At 26.4% G+C, this 26,552-nt stretch overlaps 1 protein-coding gene across 2 annotated transcripts in view; it reads right to left on the reverse strand.

Moving 5' to 3' along the window:
- The window catches only part of LOC113551534 (myocyte-specific enhancer factor 2-like), an 80,999-nt gene that overhangs the window by 46,461 nt on the left and 7,986 nt on the right, over window positions 1-26,552 (reverse strand). Inside the window, exon 2 of one of the 2 annotated variants that reach the window (XM_026953822.1) lies at window positions 17,084-17,118. The gene's annotated coding sequence lies outside the window, so the exon portion shown is untranslated. Of the gene's footprint in view, window positions 1-9,643; window positions 9,807-17,083; window positions 17,119-26,552 lie in introns of those variants that run through there. The other variant, XM_026953824.1, reaches the window with a different exon arrangement.

Raw genomic sequence — 26,552 nt, forward strand, 5'->3', positions numbered from 1 at the left:
ACGTTACCAACTTCAAATATATTGACATTACTTGTATAAAAATATTTTTTAACATACGTATGTTATGTATTTTTTTATCAAGGATCTTTAAGAGTTCAGTTGATGGAGAGGGAGACATATAATATATATATATATATATATATATATATATAGCGTAAAAAGTGCAGTAAAATAAGTATTCATCTTAAATATAATTGAGATTATTAAAATTGACAAAACTTCACTATAGACACTTAATACTATACTATAATAAAAGTTTTACGCTTAGTTATTAATCGATATTAATTACATATAATTAAACATAAAATGTTTTGTTCTAAATTTTAATCAATAATTATTATTATTATTTTATTCTTAAATGTTATATGAGTTACTTGCTAAATTACATTATTATTATAGCATTATTAATATACACGATTATTATTAATTTGAATCGAAATTAATTTAAAATACAATTAATTACGAGTTTATGTTATCTAAATGACTAAATTGCATGTACCTGATATTAGTGATATTTGTAATACATTATTGATAAAACTAAATATGAGTACCCACCCAAATATCCTTTAAATTGAAATAAAAAAATGATTAAATAATTATATTTCATTACTTATACTTTAAAAGTTATTAACTAAATTAACTATAATTCATTACATAGTATTATTAATATTGGACTGGGAACTTCATTAAGTATTTTAAAATATTTTGAATTTTTTTAATAAATTATAATTATATCATCATAAATCAAATACTTTAAATACGGAAACAGGGCTTTTTATTGATACATTGATATTATTATTACCAACGTTATGATTTATCCGGAACAATGATGGTTTTAACATTAATACCTTCTAAGAAACAAATTTTCTGTAAACTATTATTATTTATGTTTATAAAATGGGATATTATAAATTATAATATCATAAAGATCATACAATTCGTATTTAAACAAAACTTAATAAAATACCAAATATACCTAATACCTAAAAAAACCTAATATAAACAATGGTGACGCCTATGACCAAGTAGTTAAGTTGAATTCTTTATAATCATAAAATTTTATCTAATGACATTATACACCTCTACATAAAATTTTGACACCCATCTAGGTTAAGTTGATGTAAATTTGCACACTTAATGATAAAGGTAATCCCCGACCTATTAAATTCGCCTATGACTATTTTCATAGCTAAATATATATTTTGGCGCCACTGAAAAAAAGTATCACATAATACACAGCTGCTTAGTTATAATACGGAAGATTAAATTAATTTTGACCAAACATTTTTAGATAATTTATAGAGCTCAAAAAATGTATGTGGCTTCGTGCTTAAAATTTTTCTTTAATTTTCAATAAAAAAACTTATGAGAAATCTTTTATAAAATTTTCAAATCTTAGGTATTAAAATTAATTTATTTATGTTGGGGATTTTAATATGAATTATGTAAAAATTGATAACTTTTTAAATGATTTTTTTCAATTAATCATTATTAAAAACATTTTTGAGTAAAAAAGCTTAAACTTTTAATACAAGGTTCCTAACAAATAGTTTTTACAATTATAAGCTATTGTGAAAATGTATATATTTGATATTTATTTTTTTATTGTTGTAAAAACTAATTGTGAGGAACCTTGATAAAATTTTTAAGCTTTTTTACTCACACATTTTTTATTAACGATCAATCGAAAAAAAAATGATAAAAATATCATTAATTTTAAATGTATGTTTTACACTAAAATAATTAAAATATTTTGAATATTTAAATTCTAGACTAGTAAATTCCAATATAAATATAACTAATTATTTTTGTTGTGGAATTATTAATATTATTTAAGTTTCTAACAGTTATTCATTTTTTAAATTCAATAAAAAAAGAAAAGACTTCGATTTTGTCGAAACTATTTTTGAATTAAAACTTTATTTTTTCCTCAGATTATTTTGAAAAGTATTTAGGATATTTGACCCTCCAAAGTATCAACTAGATCCAATTTGCTACTAGAAATCATCTCAACGTTTAAGATAGTATAATATTTTTTTTTACTATAAGAAAAGTTTACAGACATAAAAAAAACCAATAGTCAAGTTATTTATCATTTAATTTAGTCATTTGATCATTAAATGATTTTAAATAATAAAAATATTAGATATACCTATTATTGAGTTTTTAGATGCCATGTAAGATGATGTAACATTGAAATGTTTTGAAAATATATATTATAAATAAGAATTTATGATGACCGAAGCTGAACATAAACTTATTTTGTTCAGCGTCACTATCTACTATATAGATAGGTAATTAATAATTAATGGAATTTATTATAAAATGTTTATTGCCTATATAGTTTTTAACTGACTTTTTTTTGTTTAAAGTTATTTAAAAACAATTCAACAATGTATCCCAAGTTATATTATAATTTATAATATTATTATAATCCATGATAGTAAATAGTGATTGTTTTAACTAATTAAAGTGTATTAAATCAATTAAAAGTTCCACTTTTAACATGTTTGTACAGTAAGGCGTGGTGATCATAAATATGTCAAACACTAATGCATAAATAAATAGCAACTGACATTTTATATCATTTTAGAAATAAGAATAGTAAATATCTATTTTAATATTTACTAGCTGGTAATAATCGTATTAAAATAGAGACAATAGAATATTAGAATTTTAAATTAGATTAAATAATTTGTACATCAATTTTGTACAATAATCAATATATAATTGTTTATATTAATTATTATTAATTATAATATCTGTTGTTACAATTTACATAAAGCCGATCAAAAAAAGTTATACGTTAAGTATCACGTATTAGTGTATTAACTACTTTAATTTCAAAATAACTATTCAACTGTGCATTTTTATTCTTAAGTACATTTTTTCTGGTCCTCAAGGTTCAAGTGTTTTAAATAGTCATATTTTTTTAATTAAAAAATAAATCTAGAACTTTATTAGATGATTAATTTTTTCAATAGTTTCTCTAAGCGTAATAAACAACCAACAAATAAATAACTGAATAATTTTGAAAGAAATTTCAACAAATGTGTAATTTATTTAACCTGAGCTCCACTAAAAATCTTTTTTTTTAAATGCAATGATTTATTTTGTTTTTAATATGTATTTATAATATTAATTTATCAGCACTATTGAAGTTATTACTTTATGTTAATAATTCATTAATTCATAAATAAATGACACATACTTTCTGTATCCTGTCGGTACTAGGTTACACACATATCTATTAGGAAATAGAAATTAGGACTTTCATTTCACGAAGCCGTTAAAAACTAACATTTTATTTATACAATCAATGAATCAAACTATTTTAAAGTGATTTTATTTGTTTCTTTAGTGACACAAATAGACAAATAACTAAATCAGGTATGTAAACATAATATTCACGTAATAATAATTTTACATCTCTTTTGTAATAGGTACGAGTTAATGTACTTATTGTCATATTGTAGGTTTAACTAAGTAATAATGTTAACATTTTAACATTTTAACATGTTATTATATTGTTAGGACTTTGCAAATGGGCTAAGTCTTCAATCTTCATATTTTGGCAATTGTAACCATTATCCTGATGATAATTATCAAAGATATAAAAAAATTTAATTATATATAATGACACAAGTACTATACATCTGTGTTTAAGTCTAGCCCTAGCAGCTCATTTTTCAAATTTGACTAGCTATCAAATATTTAAAATAATTTTTTTTAAAACTAGTTATTTACATTTTTAGGTTTTCATTAGTTTTTTTAGTAATTTTCTAGAAAATTAGTAAGTAGTTTATTACTAATTAGTAATTACTGAGAAAGTTTTAATATTGATCTCATTAATAATTATAGTATCTTGTACGTGTTCAATTATTATTGGTGTAGATAATAAATGTATATACGTAATAACGTGTATGATTTTATCATAATTCATTAACGGTAGAAACGTTTTTGAATTAATAATTAATATCATAAATAGTAATCAATAATGTGAAAAACATTACAGCTATCAAAGCTTCACTAAAATGGTTTCATTAGGTAATAAGTTAGATTATTATTTCAGATCATTAAAAATAAATGTTTAAGTACCTAGGTAATGTTTATGAAACTATACATAATTACAATATTAATATTATAAGCATTACATGATTTTTTTTATTTTCAATGTAAGTAATAAATAGTTAAGTAAAAGTGATTTAAACTTAACAGTTAATAATATCACTGTATCAGGAAACAATATATTAAGTAATTAGAATAGGTTAGGTTATTAATATTTAATATCACGTTAACAAAATTCACATAATTAATCATTTACAGATTAATTTGTAGCTTCATTTATAAATTATAATAAAAATAATGATGATATAAAATAGATTATTTTTGATCATTAATAGCTGTATAAAAGGCTTATCACATTTAATGCATTCAAATAAATATAATGTTTTTTTAAGACTATAGGTACAAATGATTAATTTTGTAATTTCATAACTTTCAATTTAGGTGCATAAAAATTATCAAATAAATATATTAAACTATAATATTATTGTAATATATTTACAGTAATAAAAGGTGGGTTTTTTTGATAAAAATTAGTTTGTATCACCATAGGATACTCCTTATTTTTTTATATTATGTATAAAATCCGTCATATCAGAAAATATTATGATTTCTAAGTATAGGGTTTAGGTAGTACCTATAAGTAAGAAGTAGGTACTAAATATTCAAAAATCAGAATTTGAATAAACACATTATATTAAAGGATTATTTATCAAATGGGGGTAGGTTTGGTGAATCAATAATAAATATATACCTCTGTAAGATTTTATTGCATAAAGAAAAAAAAGTATAGACATACGTATTGCGAATGTATTAGAAAGAAAACTAAGGACTTAGTTTAATATACTACGCAAAATGAAATACACAATTATTACGTTTTATACTCTTCAGTTGAAATATGTCAAAACATTTAGTAGGTGGTACAGTGGTAGTTAGGTACTTGCCTATAATATTCTTATGCATGTATAATGTATGTATTATGCCATTATGGGATAATTGTATGAAGGTTTATTGTCACATCATGTAATTTATCAAACATTGACTGTATAATATAATATGTCATATAATTGTTTAAGTTCAAGTCCTAAACAGAATTGTTTTTTCAATCATTTGTTTGTACTGCTTTGCTCACGACGATGATATAATATAAGTAATTATACATATCGACACATAAATACATAATATTAGTACATTACTATATTATTATTAATATTAAGTTATTCGCTTAATTTCTATGCCACCGTAATAATATTAAGTGGCTCTGTGAACTATGGTCATTTTTATAACTACAGCAAAACTTTTAATTTATTTAAAAATCGGTTAGGCACATTAATTCGTTAATATGTTTACACGTGATTGAACCATAAACGTATTATAATAATGTGGGTAGGTATTACGTAAAACGAAAACTTTTAATGTTAGAATATCGTCAAACTTATATTATATAATATAAAGCTAAACATATAATATACAGTTACAAGTACATCCTAGCCGACAGAGTGACGTCACAGTTGCCACGGTAACAGACGCGCAACAGAAAGACGCGACGCAACCGTTCCGTACGTTATAAAATCCAAAGCCGGCGTGAATTAAATCAATTAGGTTTCTTGGAACCTTTAAAGTTTGACTGGGTGGCGCGGATCACGCGCTTGTACAGATAACGACACGAAATAAACCCATTATCGGAGAAAACGATTGGCCTTTCACGGTGTTCGGATGCGGCAGACGAGTGCAGTCCCTCTCCCACTAACTAAAATCATTCATTGAAACGCGTATACGTTTTATATTCTTTTATTTATTATATACAACGTGAACGACAAAATTATCATCCTCTATAGGTTTTTATTTATTTCAGTTTTATTTTTTCGCGGGGGCGACTTACTTGTGCGTGCCTTTTTATTGTGACGCACGCGCGCTTTCCAAATATTGAACACAGCGAACAGCGTAGGTATGTACATTAAACGTAACTAATACTTAAGTCTTATTCGATGTATTTAATACTGCGTGTACCTTGATCCCTGATGTATGATTTAATATGATACTGGGCATACGAACTATTGCACTAACATTATTTATATATAAATATAGCTTATTAGTCCAACTAGTACAAGTGATCAAACAATGATCCACATCGTATTACGCGTAGTAGTAGTCATGCACACATGTTGCAAGTGGTGCATTTAGGCATTTTACCATAGTTCCATATTTTAACACACCATCATAGTTCATGATATTACATTCTTACAAATAAAATACTACGAAAGTTTTTTTTTTAAATTTTATAAAAATAAAAAATATCGAATCAATTAATTAGATTACGAAACTTTACGTTTTAAAGCATTCACCTTGTTCTTGCATGTTTCGTATGAATTTTAAAATTACATTTTAGATAATTTAAAATTTAAAATAGTTAGCTTCCATTATATAGATAACTACATATTATAACATATACTGTATATGCTTATATTATATATATATTAAGCACTTATAATATTCTCAAAGCAATATTGACGTAAACAGAGATGCATAATATCCTTCAAGTTATATTTTCTTAAAATATTAACACACCTATATAGTTTATATACAATTTTACTAATACCTTTTATACCCTAATATAAAGTACTACTGGCTGCAGTTCAGACGGCGTAATAATCTCAATATTTTGCACACGGATAACAACGCTGAATATGCATTGATCTTTCAATATGATCTTAATTGTGATTTACATCGTTTGTAATATAGATATATCACGTTCGAAAAAACAAAAGAAACTCCGATGACCTCAGGGTTAATTTCGTATAAAATTAATTGTTATTAATTCATCTATTTATTATGTATACATGATAATATTTTATTAATATAGATTGAAATAAAAATAATAAGACGTTTTAAACATAAGGAAAATATTGAAACTTACTGCCTCAAGTTTTACAAAGTTGTACGTGAGTACGTGGCACCAAGTAAATTGGTGTAAATACTGTCGTATTACTAGCTTTAGATATACTTATGAGTAGATACGAAAAATGTATATAATAAAAAAGAGATCCGCAAATGCATCTAACTTACATTATAGGTTCCGACATCTATTTTTAAATGATGACTATGCCGCTGCTAAACAACAACTGGAGTAGGAAATTGTTCTCTTTCCCTCTCAAGATTAAAGCTTATGGCCCTTCCCAAATATATGACTGGATCCCTCATATTTTCTTCTACATATAGGAAAGAACAGTGACTCAACACACTGCAATAGCAATGTACTGATACCGACCACGATAAAAGGACGACGTGAGATCCTTATGCACAGTAATGACGCAGTAAACTATTAAATAAATACTTTTTACAAGTAGTTATACATATCACTCGGGATGGTGACTAGTGAGGGGGGCACGCAACGACCTAAATTAAAGTATCGTTGATTAGTGATTACATTTTGAACACGATGCCTGGTTCTTATTTTTTTTTCAAAGGTCTAGTCCGTAAATACAAATAAAAATAAAATAATATATAATCGTAATTTGTAATCTTGTAATAAATATACGATGTGTCGATGTCATAAATTAATGAAAAGGACTAACTTGTGTTAGTAAAGTTTAGTTATAAGTGAATAATTAAACAACATTTTTATAATTAATATAGTGAAAAATATTAATCCAACTTAGTTGAAAAGTAGTTTTATTCAAATCAATTTTTTTTTAATTATTATCGGGTTCACACATATAATATACAGTATACACAGTGATTGTGTAATTTTCATTTCTTATTAAACACTAGTATAGTATAGTGGCTTAGGCACCTTAGGCAATTATATGTTTGGGTCAATAAAACTATTCATACACTATTAAATCAAGAAATATTTATTTAAAATTATTGTATATACTTTGCATCATAAAATAAAATAATTTTTTTATAACATCACTAGATAAAATGTTTCTTAAATAAAAAGAAGTTGAATATTGAGTGTTGGCGAACTAGAAAATGTATGCAGATGCAACTAGGAGGATATTTACCCCTCACCTCAAATAAAAAATCTTGGCTTTAATAAATCAGTCACGTATCGCAGAGATGGGTAACTGAAAGTTATTAGAACATTTTTAGAAAATTTAAATTTAGCGGGCCAGAGTATAGAGAGCAAAAAAAAGGTCATTCAAAATATTATGCATTTTAATTTAGTATAGACGTAGCATAGAGTATAGACAATTGACTTTGAAATTGTATGATGTAATTTAAAAATGTAGCGCGAGCCATATAAAAAAGGTTCACGGGCCGCCAGTTGCCCACCCCTGATGTATACCAATAAAAAATAAATTTCTCATAGATATTTTGGTAATCTTTCTTATTTTATTAAGTCTACAAACTAAATTTAACCTAATTTGTACTAATATTTCTGTTGTATTATTAAAGTGTAATTTTAAGAATATTTTTAAACCAACAGAATGTTTGGGAAATTAATCTCAATTTAGGTATCAAAAATAGAAATTTACATTAAAAATACCCTATCTTTCGTTGGGAAAAACATTAGATTATGAACATGTTTTTTCAGTTACAAGAAATTCGAAAAATAATTTTTTTACAACATTATAGTAACAAATGATATATGCCACCATATAGAAGCTGATAAGAAGTGTAACAAAAAAGGCATCTTACAAATTTCAGATTGGTCCAATCAAGAATCAAGATATATTTGTGTTAAAAAATATTTTGTTATTGATAGTCATTTTGAAATTTATGATATCTACGGATTCAAAGCATGATCTCATAGTGTCTGGAGATTGCACAAAGATGTTCCTAAGGTTTATACTTTGTACCTAATCGTTCATATTATATTTTTGAAATTCTTACACACGTCTAATATATATATATTGTATATATTATACTGGGTAATTCGGCTCACTATGACTATACAAATCATGCCAAATAAAAATAAATATGATATTACAAAAGAAAATCGTATAAAACACGATTATGCTAGGTGGTGACAGGATAAAATGGTATCACCGATTCCACCACTATACATAACCAACGTGAAAGTAACGTGTAAATGGACGAAGGATGAATGCATGCTTATTGCAACACCCGGTGCAGTTTGCAATTTAAGTATAAATCCTGGCATCGGTCTTCAGTGGACTGATTACATACCAAGTACCAGTTAACGCACCGTCCTCGTACGTCGCGCAACCCCATCAGTCTGGCACCGATCCAAAACAAAAATCGGGCGTGTGCGCATTACTGCCGGTGTACGTACCGTCGTATCATACACTTGGCGTCCGAGAGACGACACGACTGTACCCCCATCGTACTACATCGCAGAAGAAAGTGTCCGTCCATCAGTCGACGACGACGAATACGCGGCGGGAGCAACAGAATAATAAAAAATACGAATATAAAAACCGGTGGTGTCATATGTGCAGTTCATGAGACGTATACTATACGATTACACGTGCGGACGCGACCCCGTGATAACGCTATGCTCGCGACTAATGTTTTTTTTCAATGTACACACTAACATATTGCTGTACATATACATCACATGCATGTATGATGCATCACGCTTTTATTATTATTGTTTTAGTAAACTTACTGCGATAAACTGTCAGTTAATGGCGGAAAATCCGATGGCGACGTGCACTCGCACAGTCGTGAAGATACCACGACCTCGGTCCGGGGTTTTTAGTCGGGCTCTTGTTTTGGCGAAGCGTATGTGTATAATATTTTACTCGAAATCACGTCACAGGGGTTGGTGTCGGCGGCTGACCGTAAGCATGCGAATAAGAATACAATAGAAGACATATTATTATTATAATTGCTCATCTATGGTCGTCGCGATATTATATATTGTAATACCGAAGCCGCGCTGCCGGGCTGTTCGCGAAGAACTGGGGGACCCAGCGGGCACGATATCGGACGCGGCGGCCGCGGGGGTTTATTTCAAGACCTAGCACTAACCAATTTATTTATACAAAAGTTAAGTATAGCGCATTAGCGTCTACATGTATACAGTATAGCGGTCGGTGCGTGTTCCGCCATGGGGTATAGGAGGACACGAATATAACCCGTCGACGTGCGGTTTTATTTCTGTCCGTATACACACCGCGCGCGCCTCGTCGCGGCCGCGTCGTATATAATATATATTTATAAAGATCACCGACGTCCGCCAGCCGAACGGATGAGAACGTTGCCGCCGCTGTGTTTCCGATCGACACTTTTCGATGGCGATTCCGTCACTAAACTATTCCGGTACCCCAACCACCACCCCAAACCACCGATGGCATTAATCGCTAGCCAGCGTGCCATTCGCCGTTGACCGGTCGTAACTCAAAACGAAGTGGGATAACGATGTGTTTTGTTTTACTTCAACTAGAGACGTAGGTTGTAGGTAGGTATTAGCGTGTTCAAAGCTAGATCTAAGTTTCGGAAGATTGGGGTACAACTATATTAATATGGAAGTCCTCTTCAAAAAAAATTGCTATTTATAAGTCATTTGATGTATCACTTAAATATTTTTTAGTATTTGATAAAAATAATTATCGGTTTAAAAAATTTAGTATTTCAACTATAGGGTGGTATCTCCTGGCATAAATGTTTCGATTTAAATCCAGTCACAAGTAGGGATACACTGAATCCTTAACGTTTAAAATTAACGGGTGCGAGTAATTTCTTAAAATAATTGTCTTCTTAACCAATATTTTTGATAACTTATTATCACTTTACAAAGTTAGAAAATTGAAGGCATCAACTTGATGCACCTAAAACAAATTCAATCTTCACCCTATAGACCCTGGTACATTAAACCCTTTGCACACTCGTTAAATCTAGCACGGCTTTTTCTGAGTTGTATGCGTGAATACTAAATATACGTTTACACAGGCGAGCAGATGTCTTTGGGGGCACCGGGCACGTGTCAACGCTGCATGTCGTGCATTATTTACCACTGTCCCGGATGCATTCAGCATATAGCAACATTATTGCGTTATAGTGTAGTGGTGGCAAAATGACGTTGGGCCGCGGCGGTGGTCGCGGGCACACATGTGACTCGGTGTACGGGCGGTGGCGGCAGCGACAACAACGACGTGGGTCGCGGCCGTGGTCGTCTCGGCGGGAGGAAACACATGGATCGCGCGCGACGCCAGGAACACCTGTTGGGGCTCGGGCGATTGTTACCATCGCAGCGCGGAGAGGTCAACGGGCCCACTAAACTACGTTATCCCGTACCATCGACCCTACTGCATACACTATTCGTATGCACAAATAACGCGTCTTGCATTCGACAAGCCTGTTATTGTATATGCAAGCGATTCCCATGCGTAATCAGTCGTATCATTACAGTCGTCTGCTGCACGCAGACCTTTTTATGCATAGATACAGCACATTTTATTTTTCTCAAGTTTCATCACTTAAGTGAAGACTTTTTTAATCAGAAAAATAATACCATAGTCCATTGGTATATTATATAGTAACAGATAAAAATACGGTCAGATTTTTGGATATTTAATTGAAAATACTATCAACACGAAAATTTGGTGGTATGGTGCCTCCCCAGTGCCACAATTTGGTAGAGGAGGAGTTGCTGAATAAAATACCTCCTAGTGATTTAGGTTAATTTTTGGCAAATGGGTGAAGTACCTTACTATTAACAACAATTTTTATAATTATATACGCTTACAGAGTTTTTATAATAAACTTAAAATGTTAAAGAAATTATAAAAACATAACATCTTATATAATATAGGTACTTATTTCAATTACAAATTTGCTGAAACTGCAGGGAGTCTAAAACGTTTCAGCCCCCCTGACGTGTACTGAACAGCTGACAGTTTTAAATATCGCAAAAAAACAATTATTTTGAAACTCAACGTTTTAGCCTTTTTAAGACTTAGTAATTGATATAATGAATAATACAAATAAATAGGTAATAATATTATTTAGTTCAGAATAAAAATAAAATAAAAATGGATGTTAAAATGTCTAATAAACTACCTATAAGGAACGTAATTAATTAGCATATCGTTTATTAATTCATTATGATGTATAATGTCTAAGTTAATTGTATTTAATGTATCATATATTTTAATACACACGTACTAAAAAATTGTTATTTGTTAATTTTTAAGGCAAGGATAAAATGTCAAATCGTTTTGAGTCTTACGAGGCAATCGAAACCTATATACCATTTAAGTCTACAAGTTAACTGGATGTTTATATTGTTGTAATAAAAATATTATAATTAATAATCCATTTATGAAAGGTTTTTACAATAATGGTAATAAATAATAATAGTATAGTTATTAAATTAGGTATACTTATTATAGTAATATTTTGAACAAATTTAAAAATAATATTTAATATACTTAATTATCAGTTATTACTTATAATTTATAAATATATTCTTGTATATCGTTTAATCAATTAATAAATGAAAATATAAATATTTAACAATTATTTAACTTTTTAGCACCTATACGGTTATATTATGTAATAGTATATACGTACATTTAATTGAATTTAATTGTAAATGAATTATGGGAGTAATGCGTTTGGGAAAATTTTTAAAAATTGTAATGTGTTACAATATTGTATTACATAATGTGTTTGTGCGACCTTTTTTTTTTTTAATATACTTAGATGCTGTATTTTATCAATCAATTTCCCTCTCATTTTGACAGACTTGGGACTGTGTGTAAGTGTGTATGTAATTAAAAATTAAAATGATTTAGATGATCATAAATTAAGTTAAAATATTATGAATATTAAAAAAAAATATTTGTTTTTTAAAATTTTTCCTGGAAATTTTACGCCCATACATTGTAAATACTCTAAAATCTTAATTTCACCTAACATTTACTTATCCCAGCTTGTTTTTTAATATTCTTGTTTTTTTAATATGACCATCGATTATTGTAAATATTTTTATTTATAGTATTTCATTTTGTGTTAATTTTTACTTGATTTTTTTGTAACAAATGCTCATGTCCCAATAGATTTTATATAATAATTTTTATCTTTTATATTGTCTCGCTTAAACACATTATAAGAAACTCGCCCAAATACATTACTTTTATTATACGGGTAAAAATGTAATTCGTCCAAACGCAGACCGCCCGATCTGTTCGGAATCAAAAGGAAATACATACCATTAGGCATTAAGGCAGATATAAAAAGTACATACATATCTTTCGAGTAGACTTAAATATAGTAAAGTAGTAAGTATAGTTAAGTATGACAATTAACAAGTTGTTCTTCCTATGTGTGCCGGCTCCAGTCACAGAACTAAAAATAGCCAATTATTGCAATATGTGTAGTAGTCACAAAACATCACTAAATATATGAACCGTGATGTAAATATGTTACCACTTATTAGTTGACAATGGTCATGATTAATGAAATTATGATGTATTTATCAATATGACGTATCGGTAGTCTGCAGTTTGCATATGCACAATCAAAGGACATGGACAACGCCGATTGGTGATTCTATGTGATAAATGATTACAGCGGAACTTTAATTACCCGCCAGGCACCAGACTATAAAGCCCCGACGAATTATCGAATATTCAAATGGGTTAATCGGATGTATGGAAACATTTTGTAATTGTTTTTTTTTTATGAAAAAAAAAACGAAAAAATTGATTTTTAATTTTCGTACATTATTGTACATATTATGTAAGTATATATATACGTATAAAATATATTTTATTATGAAATACTGTAATGTATAATTTTTAAAAAATCGTTGTGATTGTTTATAATCGAATCAAGATTTCTTTTCCAAATATTCTATTATTTTTGTTTGCTTGCCGATTGTTTGCGTTTTCGAAATGGAAAAATTTCTCATTCGTCGGCAGATCATTTATAACGGTAAATATTTTTCATTTATTTAATAATATTTATGTATGACGGGGTATAATCGGAGTGACGGTTAAACAAAGTTCCTCTGTAATTTAAAATACATGACTATTTTTCTGAGGTTATTTTGTAAGCCTATATGTACCTACATATTACACACACATATTTGACATATTAAAATATGCAAGTACAATAAAGTTGTATAGACAAATTAAGCAACCGTGTATGAAATTGCTTAAATTCGTACATGGAACCTCTGCATTATGTACATCATATATAATATATGCAGCGCATCAGCGCTTTACCTTAATTATTTCTCCGGATACAGACGATACAGGTGACGCACGCATCAGTGGAAAATATTATATTTGATTTTTGATTGACTGGTTAGTTCATTGGAATTTTGACAGTCTGCACAAAACTATTGGCACTATTATATATACACAATTACGAATAGCGACGCGAAAACGATTTAATCGATATAATAAGATATAATGATTATAATCAGACCGCGCGACGGACGCGTAAAAGTAAAATGCATCCGACGAATACGACCATTCATAATATGATCAACGATCGTCTCAAGCCCTCAACCGTGTTTATACCGCAGTCGTATCGGCAGAGTCTAGACCGCGGTAAAATCGCGGTAAACACTTGGTCTACTCATTACATTTTCCATCGGTTAGTTCATGGAAAACAGTTGGTTGTATTTGCCAGCCCGTTGTCGGATAATTATGGGTCTGGTTCGGGGCGCGCCGAAGTAAGATACGATATGCTACATAATATTATGTCATTATCTATTATTTAAAACATTTTCATTATTACAATAAAAAATAATGGCTTTTTATTGAGTGTGATACTGACATACTGTGATGCATTTGTATGATTAAAAAAATTTAAGTTTTATAACTGTAATTAATTAAATATTGTGAAATATGAATATGAGAGAGAAAGATATATTACATAATATTATTCTCTTACAACCCTTCAAAATATTTCAATATTTTATTCTTATATAATATGAAAACGTTAGTATAATTTTTACCTGAAATTTATTTAGTCTGCTTTTCTAAGTATTACAATCGATAATTCAAAATCAGACATATAATTTAACCATATAACATTATATTAATATATTTTAACCCTCTCTCTAGTCTCTCTCTCTCTCTCTCTCTCTCTCTCTCTCTCTCTCTTTCCAGTTAGAATTATAGTGTATATCACCAGCACGACCACGCATTTATAACACGTGCAATATAGATTTCAACAGAGCACGTGGCTTCGATGTATTGTTTAAACAGCAAGGTGTGCTCACGGGAAAGGAGGAGACCCGGTAAGGGATGGTGCATAATATATCTCATGGATTTTTCATTTTTAATCAAGTATAATTGTAAAATAAAATACATGCACTATACAGACAGGGTGTTATCTCAATTCGAAAATGATCAATGTTATTTTACTCGTAGGTATATTAATAAAATCTAATATTCATTACTCATCATTTAAGATATATTTTATTGTTAAGTTACTTAATTAAACTATAATTTAATTCTAAAGTTTTAACATTATTAAAATTAAAAGAGATAAAAAAGGCTAATACTCCTAAAAAGTCTTTGTAAACTATACAGAAATACATTTAAAATTATAAGACTAAAAAATCCTAATTAATTGGCGATCAGATATTTAGATCTTTGTTTTACCTATAATCAATAGTATATTAATATTAATAATATAAAAAATAATCATTGTCATAGAGTTAAAATAATCCTATATTCATAACAGAATTTTGAAATATACTAATATTTTAATTAAATTTACATATTTAAAAAATTAAAACAACAATATAGCTCTATACAAAAGAAATATTTTTTTTTTTTAATAGATATAGAATTATTTACTAGATACTAATCAATAATGTTTTTACTATTTTATTTTAGTATACAATTAAAATTATTTAAAAAACAAAAGCCAATCACGAAACTTGCACTAGTTTAACGTTAATAAGTACTTATTTCATTAGGTATTAACTATTAAGTATATAAATTTCTATTTTGGCAAGTCTAGGAGAAATAGTTTTATAATATATTTTATACAGACTCGCGCATATGAAATAACTCGGAACAAAGAAATCTACATATAAGTATAGAAACAACATAAAAAAATAACCTTCACAAAATTTAATTTGTGTCTGGTAGGTACCTAATATTTTATAATTAATAATCATGATACAATTGTAAATGTATACAATGTAAATGTTTTTATGTATATGTATACATAAAAATTTCCAAAGGTATACTGTATGTATACACTATACAGTATACATGTTTATAATTATATTGCCTATACACTATATTACTTATAAATTATATTTATTTATAAGTAAAATTCTTCTCAAATTCTTTAAAAACTCATAAAACGATTTTTCAATACTTACACATAAATAAATATATAATAGGTACTACTTCAGATTTCTACTATAACTACTGCTAAATACTATGACTAGATATATTACAGTACTATAATACTACTTCCACACACATTCACCAACAATCCACGTAATTGATTATCGTCTAAATAAATCCTTGAACTGGCTTTGCATGGGAATCGATCCGTTAATACATTAAAACATTACAATGGTCATTACTATCGTATATTTTCAAGGCAATGTCGTCAGCATACTCAAAATAAATTAATACTGAAATTATGAGAGCGAAAAGGGAGAATTTTAATTTCAAAATGTGTCCAATACTTTTAATAATACAATAATCGTATCCATATTTGCGTCCACAATACTAATTGATCAATTAACCAATGTTGTTCTAATTACTCATAACTCATAAGTCAAATTGGCATTATACCTAATAGTCGGTTTTTACAAGGTCCGTAGATTTATATTATAACACATGTAATAGGCATATATATACTATACGGTATACACTATACATCTATACATGATACATGTACTAGCTGTCTGCTCACTGCTGGCAGTTTAAAAGTAAGATAACAATATAATTTTATAAATTTTAATAAATAGATGTAAAGAACAATTGACTATTATAAGGTAATTCCCTATTTTCGTTCAATATAAGTATTATGTTTAAATATAAATAACAATTTTTTTAAACTTAATAATAACAACAAATGATAATATATTGTTAAGTATATATGACAAATAACTTACCACATTTTGTAAATACTTCAGACTTCCATTGTTACCTAAAAAATTTAGAATAAAAAACTTTAAAAATAAATAAATAATATTAACGGTTAAATACTATTTTTCATACATAGATGCCACATTAAATAGAGATGTATATATGTACTATAATACTAAATAGTATATATTAGTAGGAATACTTTTATTGTTAGCTTTAAGAATTTAACAAATGTCTTAGTCCTTAGTCTTTAAGTGTTACTCCAAATTAAAGAGCAGCTATCATGTATAAATTTAAATTTATTTCTTGATCACTGTTGTATAATATATTTTTATTAGTGATTCGGAGCGAAAGTATGTTTGTTTTAATATGAAATGAGCTTTTTATTGATCAGAAACTTTTTCTAGATGAAAAATAATTCAACAAGTTTTATGTAATACCCTCAGTTTTGTGTACAATATTTTTAAAGAATTTACTTCTATTCTAAATTATCAAATTAGTATAAAAATTATTTCTGGAATGTTTTTAGGGTATGAAAAAACTTGCTTTAAAATTTAATATTAAAAACACTGGCACACAATTATTTTAAATGAAAGTTTTTCAATGATTTATTTTTATATACAATATCATTAGGTTCATCATATGCTGTACTATTATCACTATACTACCACAAACACTCTTTTTTTTGTAACAAATAATAAAACAAAAACGGTCAGAACATGGTGAAAATGCTATTCAAGTAAATTTAATCTACATAATATTTCCTGATCAATAACTTCTCATAGCTATTAACAAAAATGTTATAATATAATAAATTGAAATATATTAATTACAATATTTAAAATAAAATAGTATTATAAGTTATAAAAACTTAACGACTTTCAAAGGTAAAAAGACTACAAAGTGTATAGACAAACATTATTTACCAATATTATAATATGATGCATAATGAATTCATAACATTTATATGATAAAAGTAATTTATTAATACTATTAAATATATGGCACTGCAGATTATTCATGTATTATTAATTTAATTACATTGGATAGACTCTAAGGACATCGTCCTATTGACACGTGCCAACGGTGCATTTTCCAACGTGTGTTAAATCTTATGATTTTAGGGGAAAACATATAAATTAAGGTTAGAATAGTTTAAATTTGTATTTATCAATGTTAAAAATACAAAAATCTGATAAGTATGTGATAAGTGGTATTTTTTTCATTATAGTTATCGACATACAAAGGTTTTTTATATAGAAATACAAAATTACTATTTTGTAACTAAAAAATAAATAACCGTAAGGACTGGAAATTTTTACAAAATATTTATTTTAGCATTTTTTAAAAAATATATAAATCTTAAAATATTTTAGCATTTTTGAAACTTATTTAAATTCAATCTAAAGAGGACGCCACAACCCAGGCATGTATACAGGGGGAGCTTGGGGGTTCACCCTCCCACCCCCCAAAATAATTTCGAGTAACGAGGAAAAAATGTTCTTATTATATTGTGGCACAATTTGTATTGCTAAATTTTTTAAACCCCTCCTCCCCCCGAATTAATTTTTTTGTATACGTGCCTGCCACAACCACATGTTTTGCCTTCGTCTTACGTACCTAAAACATATCAAATTTCTGTTCAACAGTTCCAATTATGCACAATTACCATTAACAATAAAGTAAATTGACTTATTATCAAACATAAACGAATGAACATTTTCTATTTTGTATTTTCACTTGAAGTTTTTACGATATTTTAATTTTTAAGCATGTTATGAATATATATAAAATATTAAAATTTAAAAATTCTCAGAATACAATTTAAAATTAAAATATGTTAAAAACCCCACAAAAAATTACAGATAATGTTCTTTTGATCAATTTTTATTATATTATTAAAGCTTATTACTACAATTGAAATTTCCGAACACTAATTTGCTATGTTGTACGTTTGACAAACATTAGTACATTTCACTACCTCCCTTTCATCCATTTAACTTTAAAAAAAACTTAAATAGGGAGGGGGTAGTGTAATGTACATAAGCCAGACACAACATACACGGGTGTATAACCTCTTTTAATACACATACACTACAAAGTATACAGTTACTCAATTAGTCAAGGTACACTCGAGTTGTGAGTAAAATTAATAATATCGTATTTTCAGATATTTTTCTAGATATGTAAAATATATATATTATATCTAATCATAGTTTATAATCATAACTATTAACTAATCAATATTACATAAATTTGTAATTTATTTATTTATATTTTGTAACTGTGATTTGTCGGTATTTGCCGCTTAGGTTTAGTACAAAAAATCATGATGCTAATTAATGTAACAAATGTGGTAAAATCTTAATATTATGTGTTTCAAAATTTTAAGTATTTGAAAATTTGGTACTTCTAATAATCTGAATGAATTTAAATGTTAATTTTAAAAGGTTAACGTCTAAAATCTAAAAGTTAAAGTTTTCAAAAACGTCAACCTATATCGTTTGTTCACAATTTAATGAAATAGTTAAAGAATACTTCTTGATTAATAACAGAGGTTATATTTCAATTAGACAGCTATAATGAATACATTATTTAGTGTTAAATAATGTAAAACAAATACATACAATAGTATACAAAATGTCTAAATAAAATGTAAGCTATTTATTGGTATTAATTTTATATTAATACCCTTATTCACGAAAGCTGTTTTTCAAAATGTTCAAAAACTTATCTTTGTAATAATGTACTATTTATAAATTAAATGTTATATCATTGATTATATTATATTTTATATGAAACAAATTGTTTTTATTTTTCACAATTTTATCAAAAATATATTATACACAAATAAAACCTCTATGTAACTTTAACAGCTCCATTGAATTTAAAATGTATGTTAATTAATGTTTCTGTTTTGTGTTTAGTTTTAGCGTATCGTTATATTAGTCACCAAACATATAAGAGAATGCAATTATCTTTTACGTGGTAGTTTAAGAAAATATGCATAGTCAATAGAATAAAATAATTTAGAATGAAAAAAAACTAATAAATATTTAAAAGAGGCCATAGTTTATTAGTTTTTATGATGTACAATTGTAATTTCGTGAAACACTTGAAATATACATACATTTTAACTTATTTAAACGACAAGTGACACAAAGTTTAAAATCAATGTGGACATTTAATATTGTATTGTAGAATATTCTTCAACTTCCTATTGATAATTGTATTAAAGCATAGATAATTTAGTGACGAATCCAAATTCGTGTTCAAAATTAATATTATCAGAACGTTATCCTGAGTGTAGTGATTAAGTCATGAGTTGTATTTTCGACCCAAGTTACATTAAGAAGACGTCGTACCAGTATATGCTGTCTTCGTATTACTAACACCATACGCCGTAACAAATTTAAGTTCAGAAAAAAATCATTAATGCTGTTAGCTTGATAAAAATCAATTTACCTATTCATTGACTATTATCAAAATTAAAGGTAAGAATATTATCAAGATTCGAGAGTATCATGGAGGCATTTATTTTAATTTTAAACTAAGTTATAGCTATGTAAAATATTAAAACAGTAAAATGCTCATAACTTACTTTAAAATAAAAATAGCAATAAAAGCTTACGTGGTACCCTAAATAATATTCTAATCTTTAAGTTTGTTATAGTTAAATTGACTTTAATATTAAAGATAACAGCATAAAATAGATTCTACTGAACGCTAATTTTCTATATTATATGTTAGTAAGACGAAAATATAAAACATAGCAAAAACTGTTATGCATGGCATAGAACCACCCAGGTTAGTTAGTGATTCCAAATTGATATAGGTACACGTACAATATAGCTGAGAACATTATCAGCGAAACATTGTTTTATTTTTTTGATCACTTATACAAAAAAGTTCTTATTGCTTAAAATTCCATTATTTATGTGTTTTTCAAACATGAATAACGTTTATTATAGTTCCGATATCGAAAAAATAAAAACGATATTACAGTATTTTATAGCCAAAGGTGGCCAAAGTGCCTCTTTTAATGCGGTGAAAATGTAATTTCTTAATAGTTAGTTATGAGTTTATGGCTATTAGCCTTCTTGGATATTTCTCACGTAAAACAGTTTTTGTAATGTCTTACATTCGTAAGACGGAGACAATAAATGTGGGTGTAGCGTCCTATTATCACTTATTATAAGTCATTAATAATTTTCGGGTACACAATATGCAAAACTGAAAATATATACCTATTAAACATTTTATTATTATTTATAACAACACTTAAGAGGACGTTATACCCAAATGTGTTGTCTCTGACTGAGATAATCTAAAATTATACAATTACAATTTACAATTTTTGCCCAATATTGCAAAATATATAATAATTATTTACTATATAATATATATATAGGTATATTTCAATTTAATTTACTCTATAATTTATGTTTATAATATCTTCATAATACTCATAATACTTCATAATATTCAAGTGTTATTGCATATTAATCAAATAATAAATCTCAAGTCAAATATTATTATTACCAAAACACGTTTACAGTCAAATGTCCAAGTCAAATTGACTTACTAGATAATATAATAGAAATATAGATATACTGTTATTGTTAAAAAGATAACAATATTTGTACTCATATATTAAATATCTCCTTTGCAGGTAAATAGGTAATAATGTATTTAATATATAATATGGTTATAAAATGAATTTAAATTCTGTACTATAATTAACTAATATTCATAATTTTAAATGTCTGGTGGGTTCATAATAAGTAATAAGTATTATTTTATCAAAATATACCTGATATTATCTATTATACATTTATAAGTATAAAGTATATATTGTACTTATGCATGACATCTATAATGTTTTTTTCTTATTGTGAACCAAGACATCACAAGAGGCTATTTGGTTGGATACTTATATATTAAAACATTTTTAGGGGAAATTTATCTTGATATCACTTTTGAATATGTACTAATAATCAATTTATCATTCAATTTGAATTATTTCTAACTATTTTTTTCAGTTGTTAATACGTAATCTCATATTGTGCTGTAGAATTGTAGCATGTGAATTAAATAATAAATTTAACAATAATCTTATAATCATTTAATGGTATGTAGAGTATGCTGCATATTACATACATTATTAAAATATTAAAAAAAAAAAATAATAGCTATAATACATAATTTATTACCTATATAAGATTAAATCTAATGTTTTTTAAATATTTATTTGATTTTTTAGATTAATATTAGTAGTAGCAACTAACAAATAATAATTCCTTATTAACGAAAAAATTATTATTTTCATATTTTCATATTTTAAGCTTTATTAATTAATTCAGTATATTTTGCGTTTTGAGCTAGAGGATTAATGGATTATTATTTATTAGGGCTCTTTTTAAGACCAATTTAACAGTAGGTATACATAACTTTATATTTTTAAATTACTAACTATACAGGTGACTGAAAATTAACATTATAAAATATATTATAAATAGTGGAAAATGATTCAATGTAATCAGAGAATAACGTTAAGGTATGGGAATTTTATTTTAATAATAATTTAATTTTCTTGCAGAGATCATATACATAGTTAGGTACTTATATCAACTAATATTTATAATAAAGTTGATCTTAATTTAAACAAATATAATATACATTATTTTATATAAGTTTTCAAAGACATAATGATATTTTATTTTATTTTTATCTTTATATTATTTGAGTTATTTCTATAATTGCATCATATAAAAATTATATCAGAAATACAGTTTCAAGAATAATATATAATTTATATTAATAATAGTAAATTTCGTTTTTTGGTATTATACTTAAGTATTATTGCTTTTTTTTATGAATTTTGAGGAAATTAAAAAAAACATTATAAATTATCAATTGTTAAAATAAAATAACATCTTAATACAAGACTATTCAGCAGTACTTGTACTTAAGTGGTTCATCTATTTGAAATGATAAACTTTTATTATAATTTAAAAAGTTAATTTATTACTTACAAAAGCTACTACATTATTAATACCTACATATTTTCATCCAATTCTGAGCATATACGTAAATATAACTTTTAAAGAAATATTAAAATAATGAATTGAGTAGCGAACTGTAATAACATGTACCTATATAAATCATAAACTCACGTTCGAACAAATGTGTGATATAACCAACTGGCAACTTTTGTACTTCGCACTAGGTACCTTTCACTGGGATATGAACTAAGCACTAATTAATTCTTATCGATGTTTATTTATGCTGATGAAGTTACATAACTACGTACAAAAATATGTATAAAACGCATGCGAAACAACAATATTTTGAATAAAAGTCCATATTTTTCTATCATTCATTGCATCTTTATGCAGTTTAACTAAAATAAATTTAATAATTAGATTAATATTTATGAATAGGCTTAATATAATTGGTTATAATTTATAATAAAAGTATAACCACAAGTGAGATTCCAGAATGTTTCTAAAAACATGGCCTATTGACCACGTGTTTCACAAAGGTTATTTTAAAACGGCGTACAATATTTTACTTTCGTCTTTATGTAGATTACATTATAGTAAAAATACAATTTTAATATATATACGTTTAACACAGATAATAAATAAATAAAAATATTTAACTGTAAATAAATTATTTGAATTGACTTAAAAGTTAAATTACATTTATCAAAAAATATACTAATTTTATGGTTAGATAATTTAATACAGCATTAAAAAATATTATATTTTAATAAAATAAAAAAAATAAGAAGAAGAAAATTCAATTGGTTAAAACCTCATATTATAATGTACAATAGTTCGATACATATATTTTATAACTAATATAATATTATATTAAAAAATAAAAGTATTGTTCAATTTATCAAGGACCAAAGACTAAGACTGCAACTTTATAATGTAATTCATTAAAATGTTATGTAATATTTAGTTTTTATGGTATTTTAGAAAAATTAAGTTATTATTAAATAACTGTTTATTAAACAACAATTTAAAAAAAATTGAAAACCAATAAGACAAGTAGTATCTTTTTACACATGCATGTGTAATGTGACTAACAAATATTGATCATATTTCTTTCGGGTGTCTGACGAACTAAGTGTATCAATAAACACCAAGCACGTACACTTGGGGGTATGTTGGATACTCCAACAACCCCCGAAATATTTAGGTTTTTGTATGCTTAATTATTTATTCAATTTTTATAATAATTCTGTTACCTATATCAATGTTTATATTTAAAAGAAGTATTATAAGTATTCATAATTTTCATAAAATTTGTTTCTATATTTATTAAAAAAATATCTATTTTTCATTAACTGATTATCAAAAACACACCCCAAAACTTTTTTCTGCATACTTCCCTGATAGACAAATTTATATTTTCATGAAAATCATAGTCACATTTCATGATGTTAATAAAACTAAACCTAACCTAACTTTGGAAAAATACCTAAAATCACAACATAAAACGTAAAACAATAAATCAACTAAAATCAATTTTCTATTACTAATCAATAAATCCTAATTCTTAATCACGGGTAAATTCCATTTATTATAGTTTAAATTAAATATATTAGTATAGTTATTTAAACAAAAAAACCAAGAAACAAAATTGATTAATAAGGATAAATTATTAAAATACTTTTAAAGATACATCTAGATGAATAATTAACTTGGAAAATTCACTTGAATATAAAACTATATCAAGAAAGCACAAGGATAAAATGTTATAGATACCCCATTAAGCCATACTTCAACCCTGCAGTGGATATAATGCTTTCTACTGCTATACGTATACAGCAATAATAAGATCACTCCTAACTTACGTATCTACCAGTATCGACTGTCTCAATCCCAACGAAATAAAATAAATTGAAAATTCCTCAAATAAAATTCCTAAGAATAACGCTTAAAATAGCCAAAACTCTTTGTTACCTTTTGATTCATGCAAAATAAAAATTGCAAAGTTATACGAGATGTATATTATTATTCCATGTCATCAACATGGTAAATTAACAAATACAAAAACTTCAAAAATTACCCAAATAAAAACAGAGAAACTCTCCATTACAAAATCATCCGAACCTGGGCTAAAATCATGTCTTATAAGTTTTATGTTTAGTCTCTGTTGTAATTGTAGGTAAACTGTAACTAGTAACACCAGGGCCCCTTGGTTGCGTGCTTCTGTATCACTTCATCTCTTCCGCCCAATGACCTTACAAGTAGTTCCGGTATTATTTACAGCAAAATATTTTCTTTCTACTCGTGTTAATATTTAAAAACTTAATAAAATCTCGATACATAATATCGGAATGATATATAAGGTAGTATATAACAAAATTTATATATATACAATTGTACAAAAAATTGTATAATTCATATTTTATCATTACTACATAAATGCGAATTAGAGTATGTTAAAAAAATAAAATAATATTTTGAAATTTTTTGTAATATGGTAAAGACTAAAGTTAGTGTCGAATGTGTTTGGAAAAATAAAAAACATTTGGTAAATTATTTTATATATTATTTGATATAAAAATAATAATTTCACTAGATATTGTGAAATCTTACCCAGCCAAACCGCTTATAATACCGGCACGATAGGAAATAAACTTATTATGGTTGTTCGAAATTATACGATATAGGCACCTAAGTAATAAAATCAATTAATTTTTAATACATTTTAATTTAAAATGTTTTCATTACTATCATTTGAAGAAAATCTTCAAAAACCTTTTTTCTTATAAATATTATAATTTATCGTATTTTAAAATATTTTTATTTAAAACAATAACATCAAATAAATTTGTTCAAGTATACTTTAATTGCATATTTCTTATTATTAAGTAGACAATTTGTATGTAAGCATATTTTCATATTATGTATTAATAAAAATACGTCCTCAACATTAGTTCTAAGTTCTATATTTATAATTAGGTACTAACTAGAAAAATTTTGTAACCGCGTGCAAACAAATTTATAGTTCAACTGAAAAAAATGAATTATTAAAAATTCCACGTAAACGTGTATGGTTTAATACATAAAAATATTTTTTTAATGTTTTATATTTTAGTAATTATTATAATGGTAACTCTATACTGCATATAAGACATATGTAATATGTATATAAACATACTAAATTAAATATGTATGTACATATTGTACATATTAATAAATATATCCTATACATTTTACCCATATACCTATTATAATCTTAGTGGAACCTATTTTTATCTGTGGATATCCTATTTCCTTCTTAACTTATACACTTAAATTTGACTTAATTATGTAACTAATATTTTTGGAAATAATAATTCATGAATAGATACTCGCATAAAAAAAAATATATTATACAAAATGTACATATACCTATAAAACAGATAGAATAATACAACACTTACATACAAATTATTATATTTATACATTATATATTCAATATACATATACC

The sequence above is a fragment of the Rhopalosiphum maidis genome, chromosome 2 (genome assembly GCF_003676215.2).
Source record: "Rhopalosiphum maidis isolate BTI-1 chromosome 2, ASM367621v3, whole genome shotgun sequence".
Lineage (NCBI taxonomy): Eukaryota > Metazoa > Arthropoda > Insecta > Hemiptera > Aphididae > Rhopalosiphum > Rhopalosiphum maidis.